The sequence below is a fragment of the Equus asinus genome, chromosome 5, assembly GCF_041296235.1.
Source record: "Equus asinus isolate D_3611 breed Donkey chromosome 5, EquAss-T2T_v2, whole genome shotgun sequence".
NCBI classification, from domain to species: Eukaryota; Metazoa; Chordata; class Mammalia; order Perissodactyla; family Equidae; genus Equus; species Equus asinus.
Window position 1 is genome coordinate 39,857,532 of NC_091794.1, and position 15,433 is coordinate 39,872,964.

Here is a 15,433-nt window from a genome sequence, read left to right on the forward strand (position 1 = left end):
CATACATACTTGACTCAGAATCCCAGTTTTTTTCTTTTTGTTTTTTCCAGGAGGTGACAGCAGCTTTAAACATTGTCTTCCTCCTACGTAGGACTATACATGCACAGTACCCAACTTCAGTTCCTGTTCTAAAAGCACTATGAGCCATTGTTTTACGACTGTCTCTTGAGGCGAAGGGAAAATGTTTATTGGTAGTCTGAAAGAATAGGTTTTAATATAGGCATTTAATTTTCTTTCAGTATACTCCCTGATTAAAACAAGGTTTGCCCCATTTTCTATTTTTCTTTTAAAAACCCTCTTTACCCACTTAACAAAACCACATACTGACTGTAGCCGTGACTGGCTCTGACTGCATTGAGTTTAGATGCAGCTTGGATCCATCTCTCGCACTGTGTCCGGGCATTGAGTCAACCTCGGTTACATTGATAACATTTAACTTCTAGTTCTAAAAAAATTAGTTTGTCCCCCAAAAGGTTAAACTGAATGGTGATACAGTTTATTGATATATTCGGCTGTTTTTAAAATTGGTTAAGAATTTAAAAAGAAATGTACCGCTCCTTAGCAATTATTGAAATAAATAAAACATTTAAATCCACAAGGGCACTGAACAGTCAAGAGAAATTCATGTGTGTGTGTGTAATTCAACTTACAGAAGTGGAGGTTTGGGGCATTGAATGTTACTGCTCTCATCCATTATAATATTATTATTGTTTCTGGGCTATAGAAATAATATGCTCTTTATTTAAAAAAATTAAAGGATACAGACACAAATAAAGAGGAAAGTGAAAAACATCCCAAATCCGGCTTCTGAGACTGCTATGGTTTGAAGAGTTTAGGGAAACTGTTAGAGAGCGGCCGTTGGATTTAAACCCAGGTTTAAGTACAAACCACATGCTTTTTTTTTTTTTAAACCACATTATGCTACTTTTTCATTGTCACTTTAAAGTATACTCACTGGAGTTAGATCAACAAATGAACTTTGATTTGAAGAGGGGTTAATATGGAATATTCTGATAAGACTTAACGCTGACATAAACCTAGCCAGAAAAGAAAATGTTAAAATGTTCACACAAATCGGAAGCCTGGGCTCAGCTCCAGTTGTTCACACACTAGAATGAATGTCTGAGTTGTGCTGGGATTACACAGTCAGTTCTAATCTGCTCATTCTCACTGACGTGAGCCCTGACTATTGCTGGATACTGTGTGAGGTGTTTTACATAGCACATTTCTTCCCGTCACTCTGCAAGTTAGGTATTATCGGCACCTACTTTAAAGATGAGAAAACCAGAGCTCAGATGGGTTAGGAGGCTTGTCCTGGCAAATGGTGAAGCTGAGGTACATACCCAGGCCTGTGTGCCTCAAAGCGAACTTTTACCACTGTGATATCTGAACAATGCCTGATCTCCATCCTCATGGAACTTAGAGTCTAATAGGAGATGAGATATTACAGAGATAACTAGAACGTGAGAGAGAACACAAAATAAACCATCCAAAGATATAAAGAGTGTTATGAGGATTCAAATGCCAGAGAGACACATCTAGATATGTGTGGGAGTTTGCTGGTAGTGAGAGGGGATGGATAGGAGGGAAAATGCTTCCCATAAGAGCTTGGATGGGAGAAGGGACCCAAAGGAAGGATAGAATTTTATAGATATGATGAAGGGTTGGGCAGAAGAAAGGTGAACCAGGAAGACGAAAGGGGAAATCTGATGAGTTAGTTACATGTAAGATACGAGTAGGAAGTAGGGAGAGATCACGCTGGAAAGGTGACTTTGGCCATAACATGGAAGGTTTGAGGCTCTAGGGGAGGAGTCTATACATAATTCACGAGGCAGTGAGGCTCACTGGAAAGTGTCTGAGTGGAGGGAGACCTTAGGAAGATTAGTCACGTCGTTGTGTGGAGAAGAGGCAGGCCAATTCACTAAGAGTCAGTTCCCTTGGCTTTTAGCGAGTAAGATACAGATTAGCATCCTCATTGTAAGGATGAAGAAACTGAGGCTCATGGGGACTAAGGAGTGTGCCCAAGGTCATTGTTAGTAAACAGAAGTGCCAGGACTTCAGTTGAGTCTCTCCAACTTCAAAACCTACCTCTGTCCACCAGACCTAACTGCTCCAAGTGATGTCTGGGGACGGGTAGAGCTGCAGCACCTCCCCCCCCACCCCCGCACTCCAGCCCTCCGCCAGCACTCCGACAAGTCACCTGAGAGCTCTTTAGGCATGCAGACCTACTGAATCATAATCTGCATTTTTACAGGATATATGCACATTAAAGTACTAGGCCACATTTTCTTCCTTATAATTAGACAATTACTGGAAAACAGTTGGCTACAAATCCAGCTGTTTGGGAAGTATGTTAGGTAGTTTCCTCACACAAACGGTGAGAATCAACTAAGAAAAGGGGACCTTCTGGATTTTGCTCTCACAGAGAGGCAAACAAGTCGAAAATTTGGAAACTGAAATTGTAACTAGCTGTGCGGCCTTGGGCGAGTCACTTACCCTCTCTGAATTTTAGTTTCCTCATCTACATAGTACTTAGCCTGTAAGAATCAAATGAGATGCTTATCTGTGAAGGGAGCTTGTACACTGAGAAATCATTATAAACATATCAAGTGCGATTATTAGGAGACATAACTATAAAATACTTTATTTCAAAAAACTAGGAAAAAGAAAAAAGGAAGGAAGGAAGAGAGAGAAAGGGTAAAAAGAAAGAAAGGCATGGATAATATACAAAAGTTAGCTGAAGGAAAACCAGCTTCACTGAAGCAACGACATGAAAAACGGATGGGTAAAAGCCCTGAGGAGACCAGGAGTCTAGGAAATCTAATTTCTGCTTCACATAGGTGTTTCTGAAAATACAAAAACCGCACTGCACATGGTCCTGGGAAGAGTAAAAAGGGCCTGTGTGGTCTTGGCCCAAAGTAACAGACTCCGGGTCAACAAAGCCATAAAAAAAAGTCATATAGTAATTAAAGGAATGAAAAACAGGTCATCTGAGGAAAAATTAGTATAGATTTTTAATCTTGGAGCAGAGAAGCCTACATAATGAATTAATAATGGGACATTTGTTACCAATTTATTGCATTTACCACAGAAAATTAAGATACATTAACTGATTTCAAGCAAGAGATTCCTTAGTTAGCCTAGACAGTGAGGGAGGACAAACACTGAACACCGTAAAAAGAGATTATGGACTCCTCATTCCTAATTCTTCTGACTGTATTTGTTAAGAGCCCACTATTTGCCAGGCATTGCTGGGGCTACACAGTGCACAAAAAACAGTTACTTCCTCAATTAGATAATAATTCAGCAGAGAAAAAGATACAAGTTACGATAATACAGGTTAGAAAGTGCGAAGTTCTATAAAATAGTTATAAACAAGAGGGTATGGAAATTTGGAAGCCAGAGAGCGTAACTTTGGATGTAGGCAGTATTACAAAAAGCATTCCTGCATAAGGTACATTACACATTTTTAAACTTTTTCCTTTAGTTTTCCAAGAGCCAAGACCTGGATTTATTGTCTGCTGAGATTCTTTCTCATTTTACAATGCTGTGATTGTAATTATTATGCTATAAAATAACTGATTAAATTTTAATACATTTGGGACTGTGGAAAAACTAAAAAGTTAGGCAGCAGTAACCCTGACATCATTTTGGCATCTCTTAACTATGGAAACTCATATCTCACATGATATTTAAAAAGTAGAAAAAACAAGAAAAAACATAACAAGTTAGTTTTAATTCAGTCAAACAATCAGTCAATTTATTGAGACATTAGCGTCAGTTGACTCTGTTGATTTCTTGGTCCCATGCCGACACAAATGTATGAAGAAAATATAGACGTACAGAAAACGAATCAATCCCCCTCTCCTTTCCCTCCTAACCCCTGCTACATTAACAAAATATTTCAGGGGCAGGAAGGGGAAGTAAAAGATACAGTATGTGCTGTGCAGGTAGTTTGCATGGATGAAGAGTTACAATTTTTTATATTGTTTATCAGGAAAAATCTGGAAAAAACTGCCTTTCCACATGTTGTAAAGTTTTGGCATATTCAATAAAAATTAAGTAGAACATATTTTAAAGGGTTCTAGCATATGAGATCTGCTAATTAATTATCCCACTTCAAGAACTAAAAGCTTAATAGCTTGGAAAGAAGAGAATAATGAAACCCAGAAAATAAGTCAAATTTCTTCTATTTTTGTAATTCCTCTAAGGCTAAGCAATACTCTTTGAGATAATTTTAGAAGAATTTAGTAATATTAGACATATTAAAGATATCTGGATGGGGGGAAAACCTTTAAAATTGATTAATAGATAGAATGGAATAGACTGTTAGCCAACAATTTTTTAATGCAATTTTGCACCTCTGATATATAAACTGAAATTCTTTTTGGAGGAGCGTCAAATGCATAAGCTCTGGGTTTACTGAACTTCTGAAGGACATGTGCCTATAATTGGCCTTTCTCATTTCTGTCTTGTTAACAAGTATATAAATAAGAGAAGGCTTCAGTAATTGGCTCAGAGTTACTAATGAATTAATTAACTTCAGTCTATTTTACCTAACCTTTAATAATAAGAGTCTTTTTTTTTTTTTTTGGTCTAGCAATAGGTCTGACAGACTGAAAAAACAGACATGCAGCAAAGCTCTTGAAAATTAATGAGAAACGAGGAAAGAATCAATGTACATTCTGCTTGCAGAGAACTGACACAAAAAAGACACAATAAACCATGAACAAACACAGTCAGTTTAAAAAATAGGTTAGAAAAAGTGGGCAAATTCAATTATAGAAGTAATTAGAAGATATAGGGCAAGGCTGCCTTTTGGGACTGTGCCAGAAAACATGAATTAATATGAGTGAATAGAAAAAGCCCATGTAGTAATTAAGAAGCAATCACCTATGGCAATGAGCACCTGAAAACAGGCTGCAAACTATTAATTCAGTGATCAAAAATATTTTTAGATGATTAATATGGCAAATTTATTTTAAAAGACTAATTTCTGGAAAGATATCAAGACAATAGCACACTATTTGTTCCTCTGGCATTTATATAGCTAATTAAATTTTATAATTTGCAACAACAGTCATTATTATCGGAAAACAGTAAAAGCAATATTTCGCCTCTATTTTTTTAAACAGTGGTTTTAAAATCAATAAGCTAAACCCAGCTTCTGCTGTCCTCCTGTAAGTGCCTGAGCTTTGATGGCTACATTATTTCGATGTGTATTTTTCTTATACTCTGTGTTTCAGTAATATTAAGCATTTGAATTAATATTCACATTCTCAAAAGTTTTATGTGTTCCCATACTCGAGCAAGGGATTCCACACGCTGTTTAATTTCAACACTTATCAAATAAAAGCAGTTTAATGCACTATTTGCGCATCAAAGTCTTTCTTACTTGGTCAACAGAGGTCTGTTCCTTCAGCGCACGTCATTCCTGCCCCAAACACAAAGGCATAGACACATTACGGTGAAGAGAGCTTACAACACACAGAAAGCTAATGGCTTCTGAAATAGGTGATTATCAGAGCCCCGTAGAGCAAGAAGAGGGTCTGGCTGGTAATAAATAACCTCGCAATATGAATTATTCTATTTCCATGGCTTTAAGAAAACGTATATTTCATTTGTTGATCAGAAAATTCTGGAAAATGCCATCCTTTTGGAAATAACAAGGAGCTACTAAAACTAATCAGTGTGCCAGCAGGAAGTTATTGAGTACCTACTAAGGGCCAAAGGCACAAAAGTAAATCCTGAAATGCTAACCTTGTAACAAATGTGTGTGTGTGTGTGTGTGAGATTTCCGTTTGGAAGTCAGTAAAGAGAAACACTGGATGCCATGCTTTAGAGTGCTGGATTTTTAATTACTAAATTTGCTCATGGGTTATTGCTATTTTTGAGGTTAAGGTGCAAATTGATGACCTATAAAATAAGATTGAACTAGAAACTCACTGGGAGTCGCTATTGCAGAGGGCAGCGAGGTAAGACATATAGGTATTTGAGAAAAATAAAAAATAAGAGATTTTAACAAGATACTAGATTAAGCAGATATTACATCTGTCGAGTTCTTTCATTATCCGTATTTCTCTCATTTTCTTAAAACAAACTGGGTGCTTTCCAAAAGAACACATAAGAGGAGATAGCCTCTAGGAGAGGTCTCTCATTCTCTGAGTTTGTTTCATGTTGTTAATTATGAAAACTGAGGTGTGGCAACAGCAAACCAACAGCTCCTCCGATAGCCAGACAATGACGAGGACAGAGGGCTCCTCAAGAGGCAGGCAATTGGGAACTAGTGAAGTGAGGACAGCTTAGAGGTGTGGGGGCTGAGAGGGGCTGCCAGCTGAACAGGACCCACTCACCATGAAATGTTAGTGTGTCAATGAAGGGAAAAAGCATGAATGGACCACAAAGAAACTGAAAATGACTCAGCTGGCTGGACACGGGATTTGGCTCTTTGCCAAAGTAAGGTGTTCAAGGACACACACCCTAACACCTGGAGGGAAAAAAAGGCTGCCCCCTGATTTTAGAAAGAGGAAATATTTTGAAGAAAGAAGGCAAATGGTCTTTTCTTCAGAAATAAACTGCCTTCTTTTTCTTCTTTCCTTCCTTCTATCCAACAAACACTTTCGGAGTTCCTGTTTTTTGCCAGGCTCTGGGTTAGGAATGGAAAAGGAAGAGAGGAAGAATGGGATATAAAGATAAAGGAGACACAACACCTCTTTCACAGCTCCTATTCTGGAGGATGGACAGATGTAGACAACTATAATGAAGGACAGTGAAAGAAGTGCAAAGAGGGGAGAGGGTAAGCTGTAGTAAGCGTGCAGGGGAAGGGGCAATTAGCTGTAGGTGACAGTGGCTCAAGAAAGGTTTTCATGGAAGAGGCAGCAATTACGCCTATCGTGAAGAACAATAGGTAGAGGAGGAAGCAGGGGAATCTCTGTTGGAGGGCACCTTCTCTTACCCTCCTAGCATCTCTAACTTCCTCTTTTTCAAATCAAGTTTATTTCAGGAAAAGCAAGTAGACAAGACAATCATGACTTGTGTGTATGTGAGGACGGTGACTGGGGGGAGGGGGTGTAAGGAGGAAGAGTGGGTGGTATGGAGATTTCTCTAGAGTTTTTAATATTCTCTCCTCATATATCAATCTTTTGCCTCCTCCGGTTATTTTATTTTTGAACACACTCTTCTTTTTCATTATTTAAATGATATTAGGGTCCTACTTGTTTGGAAAATGTGATCTCCCATTAGCTTTTATTTTTTGTGTTTGATGGCTTTGTCATTTTGCCAACGATAAGTAACTTATTCTAACTTACGGCTTGATGATTCCTGCAGATTGCACTATATTTATACATGCATCCAATTATTCCTTTAGTAATGTATCCTTTCCTTTTCTCATTAAACAAACATTTAAGTACTTAATACTTGACAAATGTCCTGCTAGGCATAGTTTATTCTTCCTTTGCTTCTAGCTTGGAAATTACACTATTTTTAACACGAAATGTGGAAATTATTTAAAACACATTGACTAAAAGATCAGACTTATGCACATAATAGTATCTTATTCAATGCCAAACATCGAAACCAATCTTGCTCTTGACTGACATACTGGTTAGTGGACCATATATACTGATCTATTTAGTTCTTAAAACGTTTTCAAAGAAAGCCCATAAAGCAATAGCCCAGTTAAGGTAATTACAACAGGTTTATCTAGAAATGGAGAAGAATTTCAGACTGCCATGGGTCAAAAGTTTCCTACATCCAAAGCCAGCCTTGTTTACTAGATTTGCAGAATCTAAGTCTCCATGTCTCTCCAGAGGCGAAGACAGGGACAGTAACTATCATGCATGAACATTAATTCATTCAGTGGATTCTTTTTTAAGTACTCTGATAGGCACTAGGGATACAAAAATGATTAAAACATGAGCCTTGCCCTTAAGGAACTTCCTCCCTCAAGAAGTAGATGAGTCAGATAAGTAAATCAATTATTATAATACAGCTGTGATAAGGTATAAAAGTGTAGTGTGCTATGAGAGCGCAAAGAAGGAGCATCTAAATCAGATTGGGATAGTAGGGTAATAGGGGAAGATGCCAGAAGTGAGTTTTTAGGAACAAGAACTTAATGTGCTGAAGAGAAGGTGATGCATAAAATAGCATGAAGAGCTTGGGAATGTCTTTTTGCAAACTTGCAAAGTACGGGCTTCACATTAAAAGAAGGGTGAGGTGGGGTGGTTAAAGTGTCCTTACAAGACCAGGCTTTTGCTGCGGTTTTCAGTTCCTTGACTCATTTTCTTTTTCCTAACTCCTTTTCTTTCACTCAAAGTTTCTGGACAGAGCCATATAGAAAGTCTACTCTGTTGACATTTTAGAATTGGAAAGCTGCTGGCCTAGAGTGTACTGATGGGGTATGTCAAATGGGCATTCATGCTAATGACCAAGAGCACAGAGAAAAGTAATGGATGAGATCACAGTACACTTGTGTGTGCCTTGTGAAGTTGTTGACATCTATGGAAATGATTTCTTTCTCCATGCCAATGTTTTCTTTTGTCTGAATTCAGCCTTGAATGGGCAGCTTGTCGCAAAGACCTCAAAATGTTGTCTACATGAACAACATCAAGAAAAGGAATCAAGACAATTAGCAGGAAGAAAATTGATCTGAGGATTAGCTCTAGTGTACCACATGGTAAAGGTGCTCATTAGAAATGTCCACTTCTTCCTACTCATCCTTACGGAATCCGCTTAAATGACTTTTTTTTTCTAAGAAGCTTTTCCCGACCTTCTATATTAGGTCATATCCCTCTCTCATGTGCTTTCTTAGTACCCTGCAATTTTCCTTTGCTGCACTTAATACAACTCCAACTATCTGCCAAATTATATCATTAGGTTTCACATCAGCCTCCTTAAGTAGAATGCTAGCTTCATGAGGGCAGGAACTGAATTTTATACACCTATATCCACAACATCTAGCAGTATTCCTTGTACATAATAGGTGCTCAATAAATATTTTTTGAAGGATTAATTTACTCTTTATCTCAATTTCAGTGCAACTCAAATTGAAATGTAGCAGAGCTACTAAGTCAAACCAGATTTGTAGATCCTAGAGCTAATGGGAACTCCCAGAAGTCTCTTGAAACTGCCACTGGCTTCTAGGAAAGTTCAAATAATGGGACCATGTTATCTCCTCTTATTGCTTTTACCTGGCCTCTCCCTATGGCATGTTGGCTCAAAACTAATCCACCATCTCCCCATTCATCTGTGTCAGGGCGTCTCTATTGTTGCAATTTGTTTTCCTCAGGCTAGAGCTTCCTTCATTATTGAGTGCCAAATGTGCTAGTCACTGTGCCAAGCACTTGGGAGAAAAACATGAAAAGGCATGGCCCTGAGCTCAACAGAGCAGTAGGCTGCTGTGTGAGTGGCAAGATTGGAGCAGGCTTCACCAGTCTCGAGGGAACCACTGCCTGTAATGACAGCACAAGAGCACTGCCCTTTTAGCTTCAAGGATTTGATCCCTGTTAAAACGCATATCACCCTGGAAATCATAACTCTTTTCAGCTGCTATCAACCACTTTTACCTTCATATGAATGAAAGATCTGAGGGCACGTTTTGGCCCAGAGGGTAAAGGGATAGGGAATAAGGCCGCTGGGAGCACGAGAGGAAGAGGGAGAGGAGTGCCAGTAAGTTGCGGAAGGGGTACAAATGAAATAGCTAAAGGAAGAGCGCCTCGCACAAGGTAGACACGAGGCAATGCTTGATGAGTAAATCAAAGATAAACGGCTTTCTTCAGATTGGTTGAGGGCTGGTGTTACCTTAGGTTGTTTCTTTAGGTAGCTAGCAATTTCTGGTTGAGAAAAAGTTTACAAAATACGAAACAGATGGCTCCAGCTGTTTGGGGTTGATGCCAAATCCCAATTACACTGTCACACTCTAGGACTTCAGAGGGAGAACATACACAATGTATTTTTCCTTTTTCTTTTCTACCACCACGAATTCAAGAGGATTTCCATTTTCAGAACTATTATAAGAAGGAGTCATACCCTGTTTTCAAAGGTTCCATGTAAGTTTGAGCTTAGACGCATATGCTGGGTTCTCTTTGCTATTCCAAACATTAAAATTTTTTTTTTAATCAAAGAAACTCCAATAGACTTGAATTGGCCATGAGAACTAGTGATGATGTTTCAAAAGAGGACAAATACCATACTGGTGTCTGAATACTAAGATTCTTTTCTATGTCTGTGAGTATAATGCTTGCTTACACATACTAGCAAAGAACACAATTAGCATACTAATTTGATTCTCTACCTAAAGAATGGAAGATTCTTTTAACACAGACAGCTGTCCATGAATAGCTGGGTGACCCTTGGTCAGTTTTCCATCTGTCTTAGAGTAAAAAGTCTAGACTTAGGCACACATTAGCTGTATGACCTCGGGCAGCTTTCTTATGTTGCTGTTTCTCAGTATCTTCATCTGTAAAATGGAGGCACATCTAATACCTGCCTCCCAGGTTGTCATGAGGCTTAAGTTAAAACCTTGCTCACAAGAGATATTCCGTATTATTTTTTTAACTGTGGTCTGGATCTATCTATTCTGGGGAAGCTTGTAGTAAGCCTAGAATTCTCTACTTCTACCTGCCTCTGAAGAGAAAGAAGTAGAGGAAAGTTTTACTGAATTAGTTTTGAGAGAATTCTGCAGTTGTAGAGAAGTCACCACTTCCTCTTTGCCCTTGGCTCACAGAGTTATAAGGCTCCAAGGATAGATGCACAGAGAGAGGTAGGCAATGTCTTATGCCCATCTCCAGAGTCATTGGCAACTCTCAGAATATCAGGTTGACAGATCTAAATAACACCAGTTATAATTATATGACCAGAATTTCTTAATATCTTCCTATGCTGCTCTCCCTCTCCTGCCCTGTTCCCTTCCTTAGACCAGTGGTTCTCAATCTCAGCTACACATTGGAACCACCTGTGGGGCTTTAAAAAATACTGATGCCTGGGTCCCATCCTCAGAGATTCAGATTTAACTTGTCTTGGGTATGGTCTCTGTACTGGGCTTTTTAAAAGCTCTCCAGAGGATCATTGCATTTTGGATGCTGAAAATTTTAAAAATAATTTTGTTTTCAATGTAAATTCCAAGTTAACATATGTAAATAATACAATTAATAAGACAGAAATTTAGTCATGATACATAAATTAATTTCACGCTGTGAACAATATTTTGGTATATTAAGCTTATTTAAATCCTAGTTTAATGTAAACATACTTTGTCCTGCCCTGGCTCATAAATTTGAGGCTGTTGAACAAGCTGGTGTGAGGGGCACCAGGCTGGAAGAAGCCGAGCAGTATGACGTGGTCCTATCATTTGCTGAAAGATTCCTCAGAGCTGGTGTTGGTTCAGTGTCCTTTCGGGTCTTGGGTTAGCTCCAGGGATTGAAGGATACCTTGTCATTTATTAGCTCTGCCAGTTTGGCTGCCGATTTCATCAAATGGGTATTTTTCAACCCCAGTGTCATGAGACTGATGTGTCATGATTAGCTGTGATTGAGTTACAAGAAATACGAAATAATAATAAAGTTCTGGGGTTTTCAGACAACATATTTAAGAATTAATACTAGCAAACTCAAGGTTATCTTTGTAACAAATAGGATTGTTTTCACTCACTTGCACTACCAATATACTGTCTTCAATGGGAGAACATGGTAGAGTTACTATTACAATGGGGGACTGTCATCTGACATGTGTCCCTGTGGAACAAAGGTTGGGGTTTTGCAAAAACCAACCTCCCAAGTCAAAAAAGTTCCTCAGTCAGCCTCCAGTTTGCAGCAGTGCATACTAATGGTGGGTGGAGGGGAGAGCTGGACAAAGGGGCCTCTCTGTGTTCCGGTGCCCAGTGTCTTTTTTGGGGACAGAGAGGACCTTGTTTTCTTGCATTGGAGAAGGAAGCTTGTTTACAAGGTCACACCTAAGCCATCTCTGAACTAAAAATGGGAAAAAGGTCTTAAGCAATTCTATCAATCTTTTCTCGTCACAAAAAATCAGTTTATAAACATGTCAAGCATAAATACAATATTTTTAGGAATAATAAGGGTGAAAGTATTACATTTATGGGGGTTCTCTTGATATTTGGGGTAATTGTGATCTGACCAGTAATTTTAATGTCTTTTGCTGAAAATGAAGGAATAGGGTACTTCATTTAGTTTTTTTATTTGCTAACTGAACTTGCTGGTTGCACAAAAAGAGAAATGACCATTTGTGTAATTTAGACTAACTTTCTTATTTTTTTCTCCTTTTCAAAGTTCCAGAGCAGAAGGGAAAATGAGACTAGAAAAAGGGAGAAGGGCTGGAAAGAAACATGGTAAATACTCAATAAATGGTTGTTGGTGGTTGTTAAGATGGGAATGATAATGTTAATAAATCTCTTCTGAGAAATTTTTCAAAGCAGTGAAGTGTGGAAAGGAACATACTGCTTTGCTTTTTAAGAGTACTGAGATATTTTGAATATTATTTATCAGTTTTTGTGCTTAGAGTAATTTTTTTCTAGTAGGAACTTTCAAATGCAAAATAAAAGGAAGAAGGATTTATGAAGAGCTTAAGTATACTCAAATTGAAATCTCTTGGACCTTGATTTTAAATGTGCTACTAATTTTCCTTATTTATAACAAATTACTTGATTGTTCTATACTTTAGTGCCTCGATTTTCATTTCAACACTTCAACTTATTAGTGAGTAATATATGTGGAGTCTTTTGAGTTAAATGGACAAAGTGTCAAATTTAAGATCTTATTTTGTTAATTTATAGTACAATGGGATCAAACTGGGAAGACACCCTTAAAATATTTTTTTTCTTTCTTTTTCTTTTTTGGAGGAAGATTAGCCCTGAGCTAACATCTGCCACCAAACCTCCTCTTTTTGCTGAGGAAGATTGGCCCTGAGCTAACATCCGTGTACATCTTCCTCTATTTTGTATGTGGGACGCCTGCCACAGCATGGCTTGATAAGCAGTGTGTAGGTCCATACTCGGGTTCCAAACCATCGAACCCTGGGCTGCCAAAGCGGAAGGTGCCAACTTAACCTCTGTGCAACCAGGCTGGCCCCTAAAATATATGTTGAGGATTAGGTTTCTCATGATCAAAGGCAAGTGAAGTGAAGGGCCACTTTCAGCTTCAAGTCAAGGTGTGACGGATTCCTATTTATTATTCCCACTAATACTATTAGTAACAAAGAGTTTCAGAAAACTCATGGATGAGAGCCAAGAATGAGTTGCTTACCAAGAGAACATTAGGAATGTTTTAGGGGTTCTCCTCTAACCTTTCAAGGCAGACAGCTATCCTGACTTCCCACAGTACATTCCACAGGGCTGCTTCCTGAGACAGAATTCTGCAAGGGGTGGTCTGACACATGGCATTTGTTGCACCACTCATGTTGAAACATTATATTTTCCTTTCCTTCTATTGCATGCTCTTTATTTTACACTGCTGTTTATTTCACATTGCTTTTTATTTTACACTGACCGTACTAGCCTTTTGGAGATAGCATATGGAATCTCCGGTTTTCATTCTGCAGATCATTTCTGGCTCTGTGGTCTTAGATCCAACACTTTTTATTGAGCTTTTCTGTCACTAGAGACAGCTTTGCATTTTAATAAAGTTTCCAATTCTCTAGGGCCCTCTCCCCTGAAACAGCTCCAGCTCCCCAGGGCCGCTGAAGAGTTGAGCAGAGAGAGTAGAAGCTTTTGTGGACAGTGATGCCAATGGCAGATAACTCCAGCTGTCATTACAAGATCATCCAGATAAGGGGGACAATCAAGTAGGGCTTACGGTCCACTTGAGTTTTTCTGATTGTAAAACCAGCCATTTTTCAATTTAAATAATTTAAGGATTCCAGCTTCTCTATACTCTAAGGCTCATTTAGCCTCTTATTAGCTAACTGTTTCTCCAGTTCAAGAGGTGGAAGGGAAGAGTGCGGATTTTTGTTATTGTTAATTCACAGCAGTGGGTAGTGGGATGTAAATAAAAAATAAGCCAAACAAATGTGATGAGAAGAAAGAATAGAAATCCCTACAAGTCATCATAATTAATTTTAAAAAGTTAATTAAAAGGAATAAAAAGCACAAGAGCTCCATGGCCTAGCATGTTATCAATAGGCAAATGACGGAGAGGAGGATGAATTAGAAAATCGACTCCCAGCTAACTAGAAGAAAATAGAATAACACAGCTCTTAATTTTAACTTGAAAATCCCAAATTCTATTCTACGTCTTTTCTTCATAGTATTCTGATAATGACCTTATCTCACAGTGTTCCCATTGAAGGAAATGTTGGCAGGAGCAGGAGGAAATAGGAAAATGAGCTTGCAATATTCCAGAGGATTCAGCTCAGAACTGATTTCCAGAATCACCTGTGACACATGAATGACAGCAAGTGCAGCTAAGAAACCTAGTTGGAATAAGGTCTTCCTTCTTTCTCTCAGTTATAAGCCTCTTTTTTTTTTCTTTTAAATTTTGCAACCTTTCCTTCTTTCCAAATCTCTTTGACCAAAGACCAGTCACCTACAATATTTATTTTCAAGTGGTATATACAGGACTTACCCTTCAAGTCACTTACTTCCAAACAAGAAAATGGGACATTAGGGAATTGTCCAATAAGAAGGTGAGGCCCTTCTTGAACGTTTCAAGAGCATCTTTTGGCAGGACCACGTCTTATATTTTTGTGTAGGTGTTCCAGGGATGGGGCAGTTCTGGAGAACCATGCACTGTCTATGCCCATGGGCCTGACTTTTCCTTTGCTTGGGAGACACCTTCTGCTCACATGAAGACACAGATTCCCCAGCATAAAGGGCAGAGCCTGAGAGAGAAGTTCGGATAGCTAATTAGAGCAAATATTTCCTGACAGAGGTAGGACCGATGGTTACCATCAAGAGTTGAATCTGATTGAGAGATACTCCTTGCATTATTAGAAAGACACTGACCACATGTAGATTGTTGGCCAAACAAGGTCTTCAGCTGACACTTGGAAGAAATTGTCTTATATAGAAGGTAACATCAATACATAAGGAGTGACAGTAGGAGGAGAGACCAGGAAACATTGTGTTTTCTCTCCTTTCTTCCTCCCTCCCTCCCTCCCTCTCCTCCTTCCTACCTTCCTTCCTTCCCTCCTTCCTTCCTCCCTTTATCCTTTGTTTTCTTCTCTTCCCTTCCTTTTCTTCCTATCTCACTGTTTCTAAACAATAGCAGCCCGTCTTTGGATTATTAGAGAATTATCATAGATCAAATTGCTGATGCATAAGTAGATCTCAGGAAAATATGGAATATCTCGATTCAAAGAGCAGATTATAAACTTCTGAACTGGTGATCTGCTTTTTAATTTTTCTTTCCCTCTTCTCAAATTTTAGAATTAGGAAAAACAAAACAAATATACCCAGGTAAGCTATGAATGCCAGAAACAGCTAATA

The 15,433-nt window shown here is 38.6% G+C and overlaps 2 long non-coding RNA genes across 3 annotated transcripts in view; one reads left to right on the forward strand and one right to left on the reverse strand.

Moving 5' to 3' along the window:
- Positions 1 to 15,433, reverse strand: part of LOC106829323 (uncharacterized) — a 561,255-nt gene that overhangs the window by 18,411 nt on the left and 527,411 nt on the right. Inside the window, exon 9 of one of the 2 annotated variants that reach the window (XR_011503271.1) lies at positions 14,571 to 14,826. This is a non-coding gene — a long non-coding RNA (uncharacterized lncRNA). Of the gene's footprint in view, positions 1 to 14,523; positions 14,827 to 15,433 lie in introns of those variants that run through there. The other variant, XR_011503272.1, reaches the window with a different exon arrangement.
- The window catches only part of LOC139045255 (uncharacterized), a 34,649-nt gene that overhangs the window by 11,185 nt on the left and 8,031 nt on the right, over positions 1 to 15,433 (forward strand). The window contains exon 3 of the long non-coding RNA XR_011503273.1: positions 12,282 to 12,340. This is a non-coding gene — a long non-coding RNA (uncharacterized lncRNA). The remainder of the gene's footprint in view (positions 1 to 12,281; positions 12,341 to 15,433) is intronic.